Source organism: Myodes glareolus, chromosome 16 (assembly GCF_982192425.1).
Source record: "Myodes glareolus chromosome 16, mMyoGla1.1, whole genome shotgun sequence".
NCBI lineage: Eukaryota > Metazoa > Chordata > Mammalia > Rodentia > Cricetidae > Myodes > Myodes glareolus.
In genome coordinates, this window is record NC_142041.1 from 57,555,641 (window position 1) to 57,578,028 (window position 22,388).

A 22,388-nucleotide genomic window follows, 5' to 3' on the forward strand; every position below is an offset into this window, starting at 1 on the left:
ATCTCTCTCAACAACAGAGACAGAAAGAAAGAGAAGAAGTAGAGAAAGGAAGAGAAAGAGGAGAAAGAGAAGGAAAGGAAGGGAGAGGAAAGGGAAGAAAGAGAAGAGAGAGAGAAGAAAGAAGGAAGAGGAAAAGAGAGAGGAAAAGGAAAGAAAAGAAGATAGAACAAGGAAGAAAAGGAGAGGAAAGGAGAAGAGGAGGGACAGAAGAAGGAGGGAAAAAGAAAAAGAAGGAACAGAAAAAGAAGGAGGAGAGAGGGGAGAAGAGGAGAGAGAAAAAGTTCTTTTAAGTAGAGTTGATGCTACAGTTAGTCATTAGCATGGAGAATATAAAGTGGGAAGAACTAATCAAGCCTGGCAGTGGGTTGTCCTTGAAGAGGTTCTGCTTCAGTGGAACTCAGAGAAGGCTGAATGTCTGTCAGCCAGACACCATCGGAAAACACTTCCAAGTCCCTGCTTCCCTTCTCCTCCGTGCCCTCCACAGTGGTCCAGCTGCATTCTGTGCCCCTTTACAAAACAGTCCCCCACACTTAAAGCCACTGAGAAAGATGTTCTCTATTCCTGTTCTAGGTTATATCATGGCATCTCTTCAGCTCCAAACCCAGGTAAATACTGTCTAAGAAGTATCTGTGAAAGATAACAAACAAAACAATAACTTGTTCATTCAAACTCAACCAATATTTGTAGAATTAATTTATTTCAAAAATGATAAAGTGGCTTCCAGCGGTGTGTTCGGTGCTCGCAGACAGACTATGGTGAAGAGGGTACACATTTTAACTTGTGGTGTTCTGTAGCAAAGTTTACCAGTTAGAGCCAAGTAGTTACAGCTTCAGGCTATAAACAAGTATTGATTTTTCTTTTCGTTTATGGATTCTAGATTCTATAGAGAAACATAAAATCATATCTTTATATATGTCATGAAAGCAAGGAAACACTCTAGAAGAACAAAGGGCACTAACAGAAGGAAGAAAGGAAAGATTTAGGGTATGGAAAGAAACACTGTCAAAGGATATTATATACTTGCGTGAAGATGTCCGTATGAAACTCAGTGCTAAGTATAGTGAATACATACCAATAAAAAAGGATTTACCAGTTTGAATACATAATGATAAAAACCTAATGGTTTACAAGTAGAATAGAAATGATGAGAATCATCAGAAGAGCCCTGTCCATGTTATATGGGAAAAGATGCACAATCAATCAGAATTCCTGGGAGAAAAGAGGGTGACAGACTAGCATAGCATAAAGGTGTTTAGGGGCTGGGAAAGTGATATTAAAGCATCTTAAAGATGGGAGCTCTGGAAGATGGCAAGTTTTGGGATGTGGCCATGGGAATGGCCAACTAGAAACTGAGGGGTGGTTGATTAAATCCTGACATGTGCTCCCAAGTCATTATGCATGATGATAAGGATGGATTTAGTGTGAAATCTTTAAGTCATGTATGAATAATTTCAAAAATTGTGAAGGTTTTTCCATCTGGAGGCCAATATGACCAATAGGAAGCAAACCTCAGTAAGAGGGGCCATGAAAAGAGCAGCTGTAGCCTTAGACAAATATTTCTTGGCGGAGGAAGAAATATATGGATGGTGAAGCTCATGAAGAATGCAAATCCTTGCTTGCAATATAAAATTGTGTGGAAGAAGTGAATGAGTCTGAGTCCTAAGCCACCATTAAGGCAAAGACTTCTAAGAATGGGATGAAGTGTGTGAAAGTTTGAGGTAGAATGAAGTAGAATGGCATGGAAAGACTTGACTAGGGGCTGAGAAGAACAAAGACAGATTTGGAGCTCTAGGGACTAGAATGAGAACACAGAGGTGACAAAGGATCACACGTAAGCCTGGTCTAAAGAAGAGGGTGATGAATAACCCAAAGGGAAGGGTCTTAGTGTTAGTTCATTTTAAAACACCCTGGAACTTGGATATAAAGACATTTCCCTCTTGATATAGACAGCACACAGTTATTGTTACTATTTTTATTAATAACCTCTGCCTGTGGATGACTTTCTGTCATAAAGAACATGCTCTCTTTTTGAAAAAGATGACAGAATCAGACATGGATAAGGGAGACACACTCTGAAGTCTTCTATGAACTCCCAAATGGGCTATGAGCAGAGGAGTGACGTCCCACATGAAGATTGCCAGCAGAGTCACGATGAGAGTCACTAGATCTGTTGGAATCAACAGATGAGTAGTCAAATACCTGTCACTGGGATGGAACACTGAGATAATACACCTAACGAAAGGAAAGGTGTAATTTGCCGCAGAGTTCCAGAGGTGTCAATTTGTGCTTGTACGGCATCATTGATTTTTGGTTCTGGTGTACTATACCACAGTGACAGTATGTAGCGTAAGGAGTCTTTTCATGTCATGGTGGCGAGAAATCAACAAGAGACAGGGAGAGCTCTCATATGCATTCTGGTGCATGTCTACAGTGGTGTAACTTCCCTCCAATAGACCGCCTCTAAAAGGTTTTTCTAACTCTTCACTCAGCATGGGCTGGCAGCTAATCTTTGACTAGATGGACATTTGATATACACTCGTCAGGACTACAGTAGATTTACCTGACTAGGTTTCAGAAGTGACAGCATTTGTAGCCTGGAGCTGGAGTGTAGTCCAAATGGTCCAGCCACTGGCTTATGGCTAGTGTGGGAAGTGTGTTAGAAGTGAAAGATAATGACCACATAGTTAGCTGTGTCCATAGGACACTTTAATCTTTCAGTAATGGGAGGTCATAATGTTCATATCAGATTGCTGGCTCTTTTGCTGAGAACATTTAAAACTCTTTCCAGTATTGTCTCTTTTGATTTAGTGACTGGGTAACAAAGAGGTGCATGAACCAGTATATTTATCTGCAGCTATGAACACATTGAGAACCTAGTGTTTGTTAGGCGACAATCCATTAGCGTTCATTTACTAAATAGTATACGTATCTTGCGGAAAACTATCTTGCCTCTGCTAGAAAATGAAATCTGAAGTGGAAACAGTACCTCTTCCTCCAGACTGTTTTTGAAAAGTACTCTGAACAATCTAATGTGAACACTGAAGGATGGAAGACATGTCTTAAAGCAGGTAGATAAATATGCATGGAAAAGGCTTTAATCATATAAATCAATAGACCACAAAAGGCTGATATTTGTAAATCATCATTTGTGTCCGGTAATTACCGTTCTTATTCAGTGTATCTTTCAGAGAATGAAAATTTCCGAGTAAAGCAGAGCTAAGAAAACATCGTCAGTGGACTCAAGATAAGAGAAGAGGATGAGGGGTAGGAAGGGAGGGAAGGGGAACTGGGGTTTTTATGTAAATTTTTCCAATAAATTTTTTTTTTAAAAGAGAAGGGGAACAAGGAAAGGCTGAGATCACAACAAGGAGAGGCTGAGATCACAACTGACCTTTTAAACCCAATAAAAGTTGATTGTGCTAAGTAAAGGATGAATAATAATGATGCCCTTCCAGAGGCCAATGACATCATGCCATTAATAACACATAGAGCAGATTAGGGGCACAGGTCAGGCTTTCTCTGTGTCCAGGAATTTTCTGTTGGGTAGCCTCATGTGAGAGAATGTCACAATTTTAATTCTCAGCTGTAGATTTTCCACCTGAATCATTTAACCTGATGATCTACTAAATCCCCTCTTTAAGCCAACCAGTCTTTTACATAATTTGAGGGTAACATACAGTAACAGAATATCAATATACGATATATATATAAAAATAAAGCTATTTTTTTAATTAGGGGTAAACTTATAGCTTTTCAGTTTCCTTTCAAATTTTAGCTCTCTGAGGTTTATCTGTTCTAACAATAATCTTTGTGTGTGCGTGTGTGTATATATATATATATATATAACATTATCTTTTATTTATTTTTTATTATTTAATTGGAATTTTGCATACCAATCACAGTTTCCACTCTGCTGTGGGAGTTCCTTTGGCCAATAGCCTTTAAGATACCAGCCCACTTGGATTAGCTCTGTTTGCTAGAGACAAGCACATCTCATTTAAGAAAGACTTTCTGATTCAGCTTTAGGTGCAAAAACCTTGAAGTTCTTTTAAGATGCCTCACCACCAAACACTTAAATGGTGTTAATGAGTAGCCGATAGCATGCTTCTTGGTGGTGGCAGGCACCTTGAAACTCCATAGAGTTATGGAAATAAACATTGTTTAGGTCGGAAACTCTACCATGAGGCTAGACTCTCAAAAATCTAAGGAATGAGATGTATTCCACTGTCAAAACCAAGGCTTTAATCCTAGCCATATTGTTTAGCAAATTAAAAACTCATGTGATCTGAAAAAAAGAGATATACAGTAAAGAGAGATTCAAAGATAAGGAAAACCTCTAAATGGCTTACAATGTGTTTAAAAATATATATGCTTGGGAGAAAAAAGAAAAAGGTTAAAGTCCTTAAAATAAAAAAGAAAGAAAGAGAGTACTTGGGTGTGGTGGCACACACCTTTAATCCCAACACTTGGAAGGCAGAGGCAGGCAGATCTCTGTGAGTTCAAGGACAGCCTTGTCTACAGAGTGAGTTTCAGGACAGAGAAAGATACACAGAGAAATACTGTCTCAAAAAACGAATAATTAAAAATTAAAAGAAAAAATAGAGTTTTAAATAAAGCCACATAAAGATCGAAAATACACAGAAAGTCTAGATACTGTATGTTATTGTGTTGTCTGTGAATTGTTTAAATGCTGAGGAAGGAGAAACAGCTGCTAAAAGACATTTGATTATAAATACTGCTGGATTAATCCAACACATGTATTTTAAAAGTGACTTGACTTCAAAATTTAAGTCAAAGGATATGTTACTTTGGAGAAGAGATTTTGCTTTTGTTTCCACAGGTTCATTCTGGGTTAAGAAAAATCAGGTTTAATCAAGAAATACCCCCTGAAGAATATCTAATAGGAGTGAATGGCCCAGATGATCCAACATTTCAAGGACCTCTGTTGGAGTTTCCTCTGAATTCTACATCCAGAACAATTTGAAGACTGCTGTCTGAGATGATCAAGCCACACAGAATATTCCAGTCAGAACTTGACCATAATTCAAAATTTTCTTTAGGTCCTCATAAAATTATCAGTGCCCCCATTCAGCAGGAAGTAACATGGAAAACTATGCCTGCATTCCCAAAAATTGGATTCTGGATGATTTTCTTTGTTTAGAATGTTGAATACAAGTTGTTATAGATAATGGTCAGGAAGAAAGCTAAACAAGAGAGATTAGATTCAGAATTCTTGTTTTGAAAAAATAATGTGTATGTGGGGGTAATGAAACCAATGAAAGCAACACACAAACAGAAGCACCTCCTACACCATTTCCCCTTTTTCTGTTTAAACAAAAAAAAGAAAGGCTTTCAATTTAACAAGGTAAAATTACATATAACAAAGCAGTTATCAAGCAAGAATTACAGTTACAATATTTATATCTATTTTATTCTTTATCATAACAAAGAAAAACTGTAGCAATAACTAACTATTCTTCAACTCCATCAAAGACTCCAGAAGGATATAATATTACCTAAGTAAATAGGAAGTGCATTGCAAGCAATTTTCAAAACTCTAGAAATGACAGAGACATCTCACTGCTTGTACAGTCACCCAAAGTTCTTCTGTACCGTTGGGACATCCATCTTCGGCCTTTAGGCCCATAGTATCCTGCAGACTTTTCCATGAAGCAGGAAATTTTAAAGACAGTTCAGCCACTTTCTTTTGTGTCCTGCAGAATGTCTCGCAGACTCTTTCATGAATCAGGAACCCCGAAGGATCATCTCACATTTAGGCAAGTTTAGCAGTCCTCTCTCTGTGGGTTCTTTGTGTCCAGTGTATGCAACAGTCCAGGCAAGAGCAGTTTCTTGCACAAATGTCTAGCAAACTCCATAAGGAGCCTCTTCGATTCCCATCTTCCTCTTCAAGTTTTGTTGCTGCCAGGAGCAGATGTGTCTCATTGTCATGAAAAGCCCTAAGTTATTAAAACATTTGAAATGCCATATTCTGTAGTCTTTGAAAGATATGAAGAATGCTTATCTAATTGAAATATATCACTATAACTCTAGAAAATCTAGCTAACATGACTACAAGTTTGATTATTATTGATGATTATCCATTAACAGCCTATATTTCCTAATTATACATTACATTTTCAAATGAGCTACACAATCACAATACCTTAATCAAGATCAGAAATACATATACATATAACAAAATTGACCTTAAATTTCTATCACTAAGGCAAAATTTATACCAATGTAAATTATTCATATCTATATCATATCCCCCTTTAAATGTAAAAAGAACACCTATAAACAATATTTGGGAATATGGGCATAGTTTTTTCTCTCCAATCTGCTTCGTGCTGAATAGGGATGCTGTTAATCAGGTCTTTCATGGTATATCCTTATGCTAGTTTTACCTCAGTCGGCAGTTGAATGAAGTAATTTTCTGAAGGTGGTCATGACAACCTTTCAGGAGGGCATAGTCTATCATACCATATTGGTCTAAATGCAATCCATAGTGTCTAATCCTCTGTGAAAACAAAAGAAGAACCTCTTTTCCAAAGCACCATATCCTTAGACCCAAATTTGTAAGTCATGATACCTTTAGAACATATATGCTGGTTTAGCTTAGCAGACCACACAATGAAATATCTCTCTATATTTTGCTCCTTCACAGTCAAAAAATTCAAAGAAAATACAATAGTACATATAATCTAGACTCTCTGTGAATTTTCCATTTTTACGTGGCTTATTTCTCTTTACTTCTTTTAATCTATGGCTATCTGTACTCTGTCTCTTTAAAGACTTTACCCCCCCCCTTTTTAAAGCATTTACTTTACTTTATAACTTTTTAATACTCTTTTTCTTCTCTCTTCCAAGCCTATGTATGTCTATCTAACACTATGACCCATTTAGAGGTCTTTTATGTCTGAATCTGTCCTATTGCATTGTCTATAATTCTCTTCTGTCTTGAAGAATTTTAAAATGCTAAGCAGCTTGGTTGCGCCGGCTCTGGATGTTAGCTCCACCTCTCTCCAATTTCAAAATGGTGGACGTACCATTTCTGCTAGCTCTGGGGCTGCCAGGTAGGAGCTGCACTCAGCACTTTAACTCTGAGAATGAGCGTGCAGCACAGAAACTCTTTTTATCTGAGTTACAGCCAAATCTGCCACGCAGAGCACTGTGTACCCTGGCCTATTGTGAATCTGTATTCTTTACTATCCAGGAGCATTTCTTAAAATGCTAAGCACTGCTTAAAAACAAGTTGAGCCATGTAGGGGTAATAGGGTACCACCTGTTTACTGCCCAGTCTAAACCTTAACAGTGCTGTTATTATGATAATTACGAGAGTTCCTGCCTGAGATCAGCATAGTTCAGCATGGCGGAGCTGCTCGTGCCTCAGAGTCAGTTTATTTAGTGAGCAGTTTTAGAAACAGAAAGTTCTAGACTGGGAAGAACCACCCGCGTGACCTCCAGTGAGGTCCTCATGAGGTAGATCATAATGATATCATCACGGTGAGACCATGCAGTGAATGGCACACCAAAACAGGAAGCCATTCAGTTCAACGGATGCAATAGAATTCACATTTGTGGAATGTGACTAATAACTATGCACAATAGCTATCCTAATAACTACCTTAATAACTACACAGGGCAGCACCTCAGTGTCCTAACCACTACTCACTAGGTCCCACCTTTTAAAAGTTTTACTTCCCTGATATGTTGACTGAAGACCAAGCCTTCAATACATGTAATCTTTGGGGGAATCAACCCTATTCTAAATTGTGGCACAACCTTAATTCCTGACCTGTATTAAACAATTCTATAGAAATATTTATAGACAAAGTTCTCCTATGTATTTAATTTCTATAATTTCCTTCCTCTTTTCTACTAATCACTTAACACATTCTCTAGATGTAAATAAAACCATTTCCTCAACCTCAGAATTTAGCAAGAAGAGTGGCTGAAGGTATTTCGATCAAGCTTTGTGTCTTTCAATTGTCACCAGCTTCTTGGAAATTTGGGTAAAAACTCAAGTGGAAAACCTTGCAAATATGGAAGATTATAGCAAAAAAACCTTGGGTTTTTCCTTGATGCATTACTTTACTGTTTTCTTTGATTTTGAGGCAGTGCTAACCTAATGACTTTATAATGGAAATCTCTTCCAGTTTCTGCCAGTTCTCAGCAATGCTGGTAGTTTTGATGGCTCAGTGAAGATAGCATTATTTACGACACAAGGTGGAGCGTAAGTGATTCTCACCAATTGTTTCGAAACTAAAGAAAAATCTTCCTGACTTATGTTCCTTCTCACCTCACCTCTGTCACCTGTCTTTTACATTGCTATTTATTTTAAAATTTTTGGCAAATCCAAGAAACCTGTTTCTCTGGCATGAAAGCTCAAATGTGCATTAGGTTGGTGTGCTTAGGAAGATAAATATGTTTTCCCTTTATCCAAGAGTTACTCCTCCATGAAACAGTGACCATTTAATGCTTTTTTCTAATAAAAAAAATCTTCCTTTAATATGTCTGGACCTTTAACATGGTTTATTGCTGCAGAGAAGGGCCTTTTAAACCTTGTTTTAAAAAAACATCTTCGTTTAACCTACTTCTGCATATTGCATTATAAAATATCTTTCTTCCATTGAACTTAAAAGTGACCACAGAGATGAGTGAAGGCACGCACTTGGTTAAGAGCATGAGTTTTCATTCACAGATGTGACCTCTGTCTTCATTCTGTACGGGGTCTCATCTTAGAAAATCAGTAATATTGGACACCCAACAGGCTTGTGAGGGAAGACTCCATAAAGCAGATTTAAAGAGACCATAAGGTCCCTGGGGACTAAGGTGTATTAAACACTCACCTAGGCAGTGCACAGAGACTTGCACATATTTTAATTCTGTATGGGTGGAGACCTTTCACTTTGTAGTTGCAATATTTACTTTTTCTTTTCCCTTTTCACTTCATGCTGAAGAGGATGTGGAGTGAGGGGAGCACTCATCCATTGTTGGTGGGAATGCAAACTTGTGCAGCCACTGTGGAAATCAGTGTGGCGGTTTCTCAGGAAACTGGGAGTCAACCTCCCTCAGGACCCAGCAATTCCACTCTTGGGAATATACCCAAGAGATTTCCAATCATACTACAAAAGCATTTGTTCAATTATGTTCATAGCGGCGCTATTTGTAATAGCCAGAACATGGAAACAACCTAGGTGCCCCTCAATAGAAGAATGGTTAAAAAAGGTGTGGAACATATACACATTAGAGTTTTACTCAGCGGCAAAAAACAATGACATCTCGAATTTTGCATGCAAATCGATGGAAATTGAAAATGCTTTACTGAGTGAGGTAACCCAGACCCAAAAAGAGGAATATGGTATGTACTCACTCATAAGTGGATTCTAACCATAGTTAAAGGTCTTTGAGCCTATAATTTGTGATCCTAGAGAAGCTAAATAAGAAGGTGAACCTGAAGAAAATCATATAGTTATCCTCCTGGATATTGGAAGTAGACAAGTTTGCCAGGCAAACGTGGGTGCACGACGGGGGGGGGGGGTGGAAGTAAGGGGAGACGGTTATGGAGAAGGGAGAGGGGGAGAATTGGGGATGGCTTGGGGGAATAAAATGGGGGGAGGAAGGAGGATATGGGAGCAGGGAAGTATATATCTCAACTAAGGAAGCCATTTTAGGGTTTGCAAGTGACTTGATTCTGGAGGGGTTCTCAGACCCAAGGAGAGGTCCCCAGATTGTTCCCTGGGCAGCAGAGGAGAGGGTGCCTGAACTGGCCTTAGCCCATAACCATACTGATGAATATTTTGCATATCACCATAGAACCTTCTTCTGGCGAAGGATGGAGCTAGAGACAGAGACACACATCGGAACACTGGACTTAACTCCCTAGGTCCAAATGAGAAGCAGATGGAGGGAGAGCGTGAGCAAGGAAGGCAGGATCGGAGGGAACCTTCATCTGGCGATGGATGGAGATAGAGACAGAGACACATATTGGAACACTGGACTTAACTCCCTAGGTCCAAATGAGAAGCAGAAGGAGGGAAAACGTGAGCAAGATAGGCAGGACCAGAAGGAACCTCCATTCGACGATGGATGGCGATAGAGACGGAGACCCACATTGGAGCACTGTACTGAGCCCCCAAGGTCCAAATGTGGAGCAAAAGGAAGGAGAACATGAAAAAGGAAGTCAGGACCGCGAGGGGTGCATTCACCCACTGATACAAGGGGACTGATCGAATGAGAGCTCACCAAGGCCAGCTGGACTGGGACTGAATGAGCATGAGATCAAACCGGATTCTCTGAATGTGGCTGACATGGGGGCCGACTGAGAAGCCATTGACAATGACACTGGGTCTTGTTTCGTCTGCATGTACTGACTTTTTGGGATCCTAGTCTGTTTGAATGCTCACCTTCCTAGACCTGGAGGGAGAGTGGAGGAATTTGAACTTCCCACAGGGCAGGAAACTCTGACTGCTCTTAGGACTGGAGAGGGAGGAGGACAGAGAGTGGGGGGGAGAGGAATTGGGGGGAATGGGAGGGTATGGGGAGGAGGGGAGGAAGTGGAAATTTTTATAAACAAACAAACAAATAAATAAATAAAAAGGAGCATGAGGACTGGCGAAGATGGCTAGAAAGGAAGACATGCTTGTAGGTGGGCCTGGTAACCTGAACGACATCTACAGTTCTCACACGGGGGCAGGTGAGAATCAGCTCCTTAAACTGTACTCCTGTCTCCACATAGGCACTATAGCACACACACACACACACACACACACACACACACACGCACGCATGCACGCACACACACAGATGAATAAAAACAATTAAAAAGTAACATCATGCAATACCAATTTTAGAAATGAAAATGGGAAAGGAAAAATGACTCTAATATGAAAATTTTAAATAATAGAATATTGCAAATTTGTAATATATTAACTCTGGTAGCATGTACTCTGTTATTATCACAAAATATCCACAATTTACTTATAAAAAGAAAAGGTTCATTCTGATTTGCAATTTTTATATACTCCAATGTGTCATTGAGTGGACACATTGCTTTCTAAGCCTCTAATGGGGGTGACAATTAGCAAAGGCAGAGCAAATTGCTCACTTTATGGCTAGAAAGCAACTTAGAGAATGTGTCTGGAGTCCCACAGTGTCCTTTGGGACATTTCTTCAGTGACCCAAAGACCTCACAGAAGGCCCCATCTCCTAAAGGTTTACTACTTGCCAGTAGGACCACTCTGGGCACCAAGCCTTCAACACGTGGGTCACTGGAGGACATTGGATGCCTAAATTGTAGTAATGACATAATCATGTTGTATATTAGTATAGTTACACATAACACAGTAGAATTGGGGTCAGTAATTGATTATGTATATGATAGTTCAATAAGATCCTAACGAACAGTGATATCTTAGCCTTCTTGCATGAAGAAACTATAATGTTCACATAATAACACAATTATTCAGTGATGCACTTCTTAACATTTGTTCCTGTCATTAAATAGTATATGACCAATGATGCTAATAAAAGTATATATTTTATTATATATGTATAATAGGATATTTTATGTTACTAACATTAATGCATTTTCATTGAATTCACTACCCAATGGTTTCTCATAATTTAAGTGGTACTAACTAGGTGACATTTCCAGTTCATAACTCATAATGTTGCAGCATTTAATATTTACTGGACTCAGAATTTAGCAAACCATAAGAAGTTTCCCTTTGCTTCTCTTCCACTGATCTCTGAGGCTCTGATGGGAACCACAAAACAGTGACTCCACTGCAGCCAAAATGCTGTCAAAATATCCCAGGCAACATTTCTCCAAAAGAGTGTTTACTACTAAACATTCTAGAAAGACCCTTGGGCTATCCCAAGAACACCCCCACGCAGACCCCAGCCACTCATTTCAGAGGACCAGAGAGAATAAATGCTCTGTCATTACGGTCTATTTTTCCTAATAAAGCTGCCCAACCTCCAGGCTGTTAGTCAGACCCTGCAGTCACTTGTTGAGGCAAGTGGTCATTTGTTCAGACCAAAAGAAACCAGAGCCCAAACCACATCAATTTGATGATGTCTCTGTTTACTCTGTCCTCTTTTTCTCATTCAGCAAGGAAGTAGAAGGGTCCACAGATCAAAAAGTCTCCCGGGTGTGGCGGTACATGTCTGTAATTGCACACTATAAAAGTAAGGAGGAGCATGGCCACATGTTTTTTGCAAGCCTGCTCTCTGTCGTGAGCTTCCTGCTAGCCTGCAGTTGCAATAGAGAGACCATGACAAAAACAGAAATCTAAAAGGGATAAGCAGACCTGGAACTGAGTGGTGGCCTTCACGAATGAATGAATATACAAAATGGGTTTATTTCAAACCCTCAAGTTATATTTCCTAGGAATGCAAATCAAAACCATCTAAAATTACCCTCTGCAGCTGGTTTCAGAGGAGCCTGTAGCTCTGAGAAGAGAAAATACTCGCATTTGACTTCAAAAAATGAGGGCAACTGAGATAAAACTTGCCCGTGCTTTGCTACCCAAGATGCTTAGGCCACCACAATGAACCCATCTGTCAGCGCTCCATTCGCAAAGGACAAGACAGGACCTCCCAACAAGGTTCAAGATAACTTCTGGTGCTTGCTTTGAATGTCCTGCTGCTGGAAGACAGCCAACTCCCTGGAGTATTACCCCAAAGGACTTGGAATTAAGAGTCTGTTTCTCTACAAAGCAGGGAGTGTTTGTTATTGACTTAAAGCAGCCCTCCAGATCCAAAGCCAAATGTTTGCTGAACGAGTGTAAATAAGAGCGGAATGGCAGCATCCCAGTGTGCTACCAGATTAAAACAGAGGAGTATAAAGTAGTAGTGCTCCTAGGGGAGCTAACTCTTGCCAGTTTGAGTGGAGGCAAAACCCTGCAAATAATAATAATAATAATAATAATAATAATAATAATAATAATAAACACTGGAAATGGTTCTATCTTTAGGGGGGATAGCCAAGGAGACACATGGAGAAAGGATGACAATGACGGCAAGGGAAGACCGAGATTCCCATTCTCAGAACATCAGAAAGCAACAGAGACCACATACAATGCAATAAAGTACTGGAACAGCCACTGCTGAAATCAGTCAGAAATCCTGCAGCCGTGGCGACCAGCATCCCTGGAATACAGAATGCAAAGAAACTGAGTAAGCTGGAGACTAATCAGAAATCCCTTATATCCAATAAATCGTCAATTCATGCTGATGCTGCCTCCGAGGCAGATTTCTTCACTGTCCTTACTCTGTCTTTTACCTGAGTCAAGCTTCAACTCCTCGCCTGAACTGCTGCTTCTAACTGAGAGAGGCTGACTTAAAATTGAGTCTACACCTGACTGCCTGATGGATATTTCTGAAATATCTCATTTACTTTCCAGATCAAACTTATTTTGAGTGTGCTCTCCAACTGTGATGAAATGAACCCAAATTCTTTAGTGCCTAATTTTAAAACAGAGAAGCTTGTCTATTCCTCATACAGTGCAATGAAAGTTCTCAGAGAAACCAAGGGAGGGAATGGATGAGGGGGGAGGGGGAGAACAAAGCTGCCTTCCAGTCTACTTGCAATGCAGGAACATGCTGGGTCCAGAGCGGCTTTGATGTGGAATTGTGGGGAAACTTAGAAGGAGGCACTAATGGGGTTAGTCCTCTGTAGTTTCTCCAGTGTCCTTTCCGATCTGAAATGGCATGTTTGTAAGAAACTTCTGTCATTATAGGAGATCAGATTTTGTAATAGATGCAAGTACTTCAATCTGCTCTGCAAAATGCCGATAGCAAATTGGACACCTATCCCAAAATGGAATAGTTTAGACTTTGTTAACAATGGCTTTTCTTAATTTTTAAATTTGACTTAAGATATAATTCCATCATTTTCTGCCTCCCTTTTCCTCCCTATGACCACTCTTATGTTTCACCCTTTACCCCCTCTTACTAATGGCGTGTTCTTTGTTTATTATACACACACACATATACATATATACACATGTATACATATATATATAAAGCATGCTGAGCCTATCTAGTGTTGTTTATACATGCATGACTTCAGGGTTGACCGCTTTGCATTATATAACCAACTAGAGGGCTCATCCATTGGAGAGAATAATTCCTCCTCCTTCAGCGGTCATCAGTTGCCTGTAGACAGCATTGGGATGCCTTGAGACTTTTTCCTTCCATGTTAGCATGTCTATTAGTGTTTTCAAAACAAGCTTGGGTCTTGTTGTGGCAGCCCTATTTTTGCAGCATCTAGGCAAATCTTCCCCGTCGTTTCTAGGAGACACAATCTCAAGGCAGACTTCCCAGTCCTTTGGATCTTACAATCTGTCTACCCAGAACCTTAGGTGTAGGAGCTGGATTACAGATGTTGTAACTGGGCCCCCAATCAGGGGCGGGGGGGGGGGATGGTCAGTTGTTCTCTGTACTTTCTCTGATGGTCTCTGTCTGGTACAAAGAGAAGCTTCTTACTATATTTCAGATACAGTTGGGAATTTACAAAAATCCCCACTGTGTTTTATACATATTTATCATCTGAAAAACTCTGGAGCTAACAGACAACCTGAATCCTAATTCCATCTTTTCTGTACTGCAGCCTGGGAACACTGGGGAATACTGAAGTCTTAATTTTCTCCTTTGAAGAAAGCCAGTCACACAAATTGGCACAAATACTGAGACTCAAAGAGGATTTTATATGAAAGTGCTAGAATGCATGTTTGCCTCTGAACCAGATGATTAATTAAGTGTGGGATTGTACCTGATGCTCTGTGGAAACAAACTGTACCATAGATTCTGTGTTCTACATACAAGCACAGACTTTTTAATAGCCTAAATCTCAGAGGGTTCTCTGCCTTTACCACGAACAAGGAAAGCTTCAGAAATACCTGAGAAGGGAATTTCAGCTTTATTAAAAACATTTGGAGACTTTCCCGGACCCCCTCGACTACCTGGTCACCCTGCAGTGGTGGCTCCACCCTGCGGAGCTCTCCCGCCTCCCATCCCAGCTTTCATCCAGGTACACACCTTCTTCTCTTCCTCCCTTCTCCCTGGGGCCATAAGATCTCCCCAGCTTGGCTGCCTTGCACGCTGGGCCTGGGCTGTGGGCACATCCCGGCAGGAGTCAGTTCCTGTGTTTTGATAGCCTGTCTGAGGACAGGTGGGCTCTGTGTCAGCTCAGTGACATTCCTGGCCAGCAAGGGGCACTGATCTTCTAGCAGACATTCATCGGAGGAGGGGATTTTCCCAGCTCAGCTGCCTTGCATGCTGGGCCTGGGCTGTGAGCACAACCCTGCAGGAGGGAGTGCCTGTGTTTCACTAGCTTGCCTGAGGAAAGGTAGGTCTTCTGTCAGTGAATTCCCTGCCCAACAAGAGAACCTGACCTGGTATCAAAAGATCCAACAGAGAGCATTTGAAGGAAGAGATGGGCAGATGCCAAGGCAAGAACTCCTCCAACATTCTGAAAAACAACATGAAAACACCAGATCCCAACGACCCTACAATGAAGGACTTGAACACCTTAATCCAGAAGAAGTGGAAAAAAGTGCCATTATGAAAGCAATAGAGTCCCTTAAACAGGATATGAATAACTCCCTTAAAGAATTGGATGAGAAGTAAAACGAAAAGTTTGAAGAGATGAGTAAATCCGTGAATGATACACTGGAAAACCAAGAAAAAACAATCAAACAGGTAATGGAAACAGTTCAAGAATTGAAAACTGAAATGGTGGCAATGAAGAAAACACAAACCAAGGGCCGGCTGGATATGGAAAATCTAGATGGAAGAACGAATCTCAGATGCTGAAGATACCATAGAGAAAATAAATGCTCTGATCAAAGAAAATAGCAAATCCAACAAATTCTCATCACAAAACATTCAAGAAATCTGGGACACAATAAAAAAAACCAAATCTAAGAATAATAGGGATTGAAGAAGGAGAAGAATTGCAGATCAAAGGCCCAGAAAATATATTCAACAAAATTATAGAAGAAAACTTTCCCAACCTAAAGAACGATATTCCTATGAAGGTTCAAGAAGTATACAGAACACCAAATAGACTTGATCAAAAAAAATCCCCTCGCCATATAATAATCAAAACACAAAATATACAGATTAAAGAAAGAATATTAAGAGCTGCAAATGAAAAAGGTCAAGTAACTTATAAAGGTAAACCTATCAGAATTACACTGGACTTCTCTATGGAAACCATGAAAGCCAGAAGGTCCTGGATAGAGGTACTGCAGAAACTAAGAGACCATGGATGCAAACCCAGACTACTATACCCAGCCAAGCTATCGTTCACTATCAATGGAGAAAACAAAATATTCCAGGATAAAAACAAATTTAAACAATTTGTAGCCACATATCCAGCCTTCCAGAAAGTAAGAGAAGGAAAATCTCAACCCAAGGTATCCAACTTTGCCAACACTGCCTTCAATTACTCAGACGTCTAGTGACCCTTCACAAGCAAAACTCAAAGAAGAACACACAAACTCTACAAAACAAAAACAAAATAAAATAAAAAAATAATAACTGGAGTCAACAACCACTGGTCATTAATATCACTTAATATTAATGGACTCAGCTCACCTACAAAAAGGCACAGACTAAGAGATTGGATACGAAAACAGGACCCAACATTCTGGTGTTTACAAGAAACACACCTCAACCACAAAGACAGACATCCACTCAGAGTAAAGGGTTGGGAAAAGGTTTTTCAAGCAAATGGACCTAAGAAACAAGCGGGTGTGGCCATTCTAATTTCCAACAAAATTGACTTCAAACTAAAATCAATCAGAAGATATAGAGACGGACATTTTATACTCATAACAGGAACAATTCATCAGGAGGAAGTCTCAATCCTGAATATCTATGCCCCTAATATAAAAGCACCCACTTATGTAAAAGAAAAACTCTTAGAACTCAAGGCAGTCATCAAACCACACACCTAATAGTAGGAGACTTCAACACAACTCTCTCACCAATGGACAGGTCAATCAGACAGAAACCCAGCAGAGAAATAAGAGAATTAATAGAGGTAATGAATCAAATGGACTTAACAGATATCTATAGAACATTCTACCCAAATAAGAAAGAATATACCTTCTTCTCTGCAGCTCATGGAACCTTCTCGAAAATTGACCACATACTCGGTAACAAAGCAAACTTCCACAGATACAAAAAAATATAAGTAACGATCTGTGTCTTGTCGGATCACCATGGAATAAAGTTAGAATTCAATAACAATTCTAACACAGAAAGCCTGAAAACTCATGGAAACTGAACAGTCAACTACTGAGTCACCCCTGGGTCAAGGAAGAAATAAAGAAAGAAATTAAAGTCTTCCTTGAATTTAATGAAAATAAAGACACAACATACTCAAACCTATGGGACACAATGAAAGCAGTGCTAAGAGGAAAGTTCATAGCACTAAGTTCCCAATTAAAGAAAACGGAGAAAGCACACATTGGAGACTTAACAGCACACCTAAAAGCTCTAGAAAAAAAAAGAAGCTGATTCACCCAGGAGGAGTAGAAGATTGGAAATAATCAAACTGAGGGCTGAAATCAACAAAATAGAAATACAGAAAACAATCCAAAGAATCAATGAAACAAAAAGCTGGTTCTTGGAGAAAATCAACAAGATTGAAAAATCCCTAGCCAAACTAATCAAACGGCAGAGAGAGAGCACTCAAATTAATAAGATCAGAAATGAAAAGGGGGACATAACAACAAACACAGAGGAAATTCAGAGAATCATTAGATCTTACTACGAAAGCTTATATGCCACAAAGTTGGAAAATTTACAAGAAATAGACTGGTTTTTAGATAAGTATCATTTACCAAAGTTAAATCAAGACCAGGTGAACAATCTAAATAGACCTGTTAGTCGCGAAGAGTTAGAAGCTGTTATCAAAAACCTCCCGACCAAAAAAGCCCAAGACCAGATGGTTTCAATGCAGAATTCTACCAGAACTTCCAAGAAGTGCTAATACCTATACTCCTTAATGTATTTCACAATATAGAAACAGAAGAGTCATTGCCAAATTCTTTTTATGAAGCTACAGTTACCCTGATACCAAAACCACATAAAGACACAACCAAGAAAGAGAATTACAGGCCAATTTCACTCATGAACATCAACGCAAAAATTCTCAACAAAATCCTGGAAAACCGAATCCAAGAACGCATTAGAAAAATTATCCATTATGATCAAGTAGGCTTCATCCCAGAGATGCAGGGCTAGTTCAACATATGCAAATCTATCAATGTAATCCATCATATAAATAAACTGAAAGAAAAAACCATATGATCATTTCATTAGATGTTGAAAAAGCATTTGACAAAATTCAACATCCCTTTATGATAAAGGTGTTGAAGAGATTGGGGATACAAGAATCATACCTAAATATAATTAAAACTATTTATAGCAAGCCGACAGCTAACATCAAACTGAATGGAGAGAAACTCAAAGCCATTCCATTGAAATCAGGAACACAACAAGGATGTCCACTCTCTCCATACCTCTTCAATATAGTGCTTGAAGTTCTAGCAATAGCAACACGACAACATAAGGGGATCAAGGGGATTCAAATTGGAAAGGAAGAAGTTAAACTCTCGTTATTTACAGATGATATGATAGTGTACATAAGCGACCCCAAAAACTCTACTAAAGAACTCCTACAGCTGATAAACACATTTAGTAATGTGACAGGGTACAAGATCAACTCCAAAAAATCAGTTGCCCTCCTATACACAAAGGATAAAGAAGCAGGGAGGGAAATCAGTGAATCTTCACCTTCATGATAGCCACAAATAGCATAAAATATCTTGGGGTAACTCTAACCAAGGAAGTGAAAGACCTATTTGACAAGAACTTTAAGTCTTTGAAGAAAGAAATTGAAGAGGATACCAGAAAATGGAAAGATCTCCCCTGCTCTTGGATTGGGAAGCTCAACATAGTAAAAATGGCAATTCTACCAAAAGCAATCTATAGATTCAATGCAATCCCCATCAAAATCCCATCAAACTTCTTCACAGACCTTGAGAGAACAATAATCAACTTTATATGGAAAAACAAAAAACCCAGGATAGCCAAAACAATCTTATACAATAAAGGAAATTTTGGAGGTATAACCATTCCTGACTTCAAACTCTATTACAGAGCTACAGTATTGAAAACTGCTTGATACTGGCATAAGAACAGAGAAGTCGACCTATGGAATCAAATACAAGACCCGGATATTAACCCACAAACCTATGAACACCTGATTTTCGACAAGGGAGCTAAATGTATACAATGGAAGAAGGATAGCATCTTTAACAAATGGTGCTGGCATAACTGGATGTCAACCTGTAGAAGAATGAAAGTAGATCTATATCTATCACCATGCACAAAAATCAAGTCCAAATGGATCAAAGACCTCAACATTAACCTGACCACTTTGAACCTGATAGAAGAGAAAGTGGGAAGTAGTCTACAAGACAATAAGAGAATCAATGAATAAATGGGACCTCCTGAAACTGAGAAGCTTCTGTAAAGCAAAGGACACTGTCAGTAAGACAAAAAGGCTACCTTCTGACTGGGAGAAGATCTTCACCAACCCCTCATCAGACAAAGGTCTGATCTCCAAAATATACAAAGAACTCAAGAAACTAGACACTAAAACTCTAATTAACCCAATTAAAAAATGGGGTACTGATCTGAACAGAGAATTCACAACAGAAGAACTTCTAATGACCAAAAGACACTTAAGGTCATGCTTAACATCCTTAGCGATCAGGGAAATACAAACAAAAACAACTATGAGATACCACTTTACACCGGTCAGATTAGCTAAACTCAAAAACATCAATTTTAGCCTATACTGGAGAGGATGTGGAGTGAGGGGAGCACTCATCAATTGTTGGTGGGAATGCAAACTTGTGCAGCCACTGTGGAAATCAGTGTGGCGGTTTCTCAGGAAACTGGGAGTCAACCTCCCTCAGGACCCAGCAATTCCACTCTTGGGAATATACCCAAGAGATTTCCAATCATACTACAAAAGCATTTGTTCAACTATGTTCATAGCGGCGCTATTTGTAATAGCCAGAACCTGGAAACAACCTCGGTGCCCCTCAATAGAAGAATGGTTAAAAAAGGTGTGGAACATATATACATTAGAGTTTTACTCAGCGGTAAAAAACAATGACATCTTGAATTTTGCATGCAAATGGATGGAAATAGAAAACGCTTTACAGAGTGAGGTAACCCAGACCCAAAAAGAGGAATATGGTATGTACTCACTCATAAGTGGATTCTAGCCATAATTAAAGGTCTTTGCGCCTATTATTCGTGATCCTAGAGAAGCTAAATAAGAAGATAGTTGAAGAAAATCATGTAGTTTTCCTCCTGGATATTCTAAGTGGACAAGAGTGCTAGGCAACATTGGGTGCACGGGGGCGGGAGTGGATGGAAGGGGAGAGGGTTAGGGAGAAGGGAGTAGGGGAGGATTGGGGAAAGCTTGGGGAACTGGGATGGCGGGGAGGGAGGAAGGATGGATATGGCAGCAGGGAAGTATATATCTCAACTAAGGGAGCCATTTTAGGGTTTACAAGAGATTTGATTCTAGAGGGGTTCCCACGTCCAAGGATAGATCCCCAGATTGTTCCCTGGACAGCAGAGGAGAGGGTGCCTGAACTGGCCTTGGCCTATAACCATACTGATGAATATTTTGCATATCACCATAGAACCTTCATCTGGCGATGGATGGAGATAGAGACAGAGACCCACATTGGAACACTGGACTTAATTCCCTAGGTCCAAAGAAGAAGCAGAAGGAGGGAGAGCGTGAGCAAGGAAGGCAGAACCAGAGGGAACCTACACCCGATGATGAATGGAGAATGAGACAGAGACCCACATTGGAGCACTGGACTGAGCCCCCAAAGTCCAAATGAGGAGCAGAAGGACGGAGAACATGAACAAGAAAGGCGGGACTGTGAGGAGTGCGCTCACCCACTGATACAAGGGGACTGATCTAATGAGAGCTCACCCAGGCCAGCTGGACTGGGTCTGAACGAGCATGTGATCAAACTGGATTCTCTGAAAGTGGCTGTTATGGGGACTGTCTGAGAAGCCATCGATAAGGGCACTCGGACTTGTTTCCTCTGCATGTTCTGGATTTTTGGGATCTTAGTCAGTTTGGATGCTCACCTTCCTATACCTGGAGGGAGGGGGGAGGATCTTGAACTTCCCACAGTGCAGGAAACACTGACTGCTCTTAGGTCTGGAGAGGGAGGAGAAGCGGGAGTGGGGGGAATGGGAGGGTTTGGGGAGAAGGGGCGGAAGTGGAAACTTTTATAAATTAATAAAAAATAAAAAGAAAAAAAAGGAAAAAAACGTTTGGTAATAATATAAGTCAATGGTCTGTGTGTTCTTGGTACGGTTTCTGTTACCAATAGAGGTTCTGTTACCACAATGCTTCTCTATATACTGTTAGAAAGGTTATTTGCTATATTAAAAATGTTTCCAATACAGCTGGACTAAGTGGTGTAGACTCTAATTCCAGCTACTTACCTACCAGGCTGAGGCAGGACGACAGCAAGTTCAAGGTCCTCCTAGGAATTTAGTCAGACCTGACTCAAAAAAGAAAGTAGCGTAGGGGGGAGGCTTTCAAATTCTGTTTAATTGGCTTATAAGTGGTTTTTATTCGTAAAGACTATACTGATTATAGTAGATGTGCAAATCAAACATTTAATTAATCTTAAGATCTTTGAAACTTGAATGACTTAAAGTAAAAAGGTACTAAGCAAAACCGTTTCCTTAGTCAATTTTGACCTGAAATGTCAAAATTTGTTGATTATGGATGTGTATGAGTCAATTTGATTAAAAAGTGTTCCTAACTTGCCTACGGTTGTTTTACTTAAGTTACAATCAAAGTAAATGATGCTTCGTTCTCATAATAAGGATGCAGTCTAAGTGCAACTTTTTCCATCACTATTTTGAAATTATGTTTAATTCAATCACAACGCTGGTGATTTGTGAAGCTGCACTGTCTTTCCTGTCTTTTTTATTTGTTTGTTTATTTTTCCATCTGTCTGTCTATCCACAGTAACTAAGGAACCACCTCTGATTGCTGTTATTTAGGTTATAAAATAATCAGCATTGCTCTTAGCTGGGAATCCAAAGGCAAAAAAAATCATGGCCTTCAGGAAAAGTCTGGATACAGAGCAAGGTGTCACCTCAGAAATAGAATTTATGTCCAGCCCAAGGTCCTAAGAGGGTGCTCTTTCCTACTGTAGACTCTGTCTCCCATTTTCTGAAGTGTCAATTTGTCCCCCATTGCTATATCAGTTTGTCACAGTATTTTTTTTCTGGTTTCTCTGGGG